The following is a 418-nucleotide window of genomic DNA, read 5'->3' as shown; positions in this document are numbered from 1 at the left end:
AGCAAATTGAATAATAATATAATAAAAATCTACCATATCAGGCGCGATATGAAACAATTCATTTTCGCATTATTACGTTTTGCATTACCATTACCATTCCGATAGCTAAAGCATGAAATTATCTAAATAGGAAAGAGAAAGTATGAAAATAAGATTCCAAAGTCATGTGAAATTGTAATCGCCAAGAAATTTCTGAACTGGCTAACTGTGCTCATCATATATCTTCACAGTGGTCGTCTGAAGTCAAGAAACTTAATTATGAATTGTACTTATGGCGTAGTTAAGCTATACTCATATTCTGCAACATTTCTAGACACAATGCCCCTAACAGTTAATGAAAATAGCCTTAAAGTATCAATAATTCTCTGCTGTTTCGATCGGTGAGGGATACTGATATTTTTACAGATTCTGTATACAA

This window comes from Penaeus monodon, chromosome 20, assembly GCF_015228065.2.
Source record: "Penaeus monodon isolate SGIC_2016 chromosome 20, NSTDA_Pmon_1, whole genome shotgun sequence".
Lineage (NCBI taxonomy): Eukaryota > Metazoa > Arthropoda > Malacostraca > Decapoda > Penaeidae > Penaeus > Penaeus monodon.
This window is presented reverse-complemented; position numbering follows the sequence as displayed.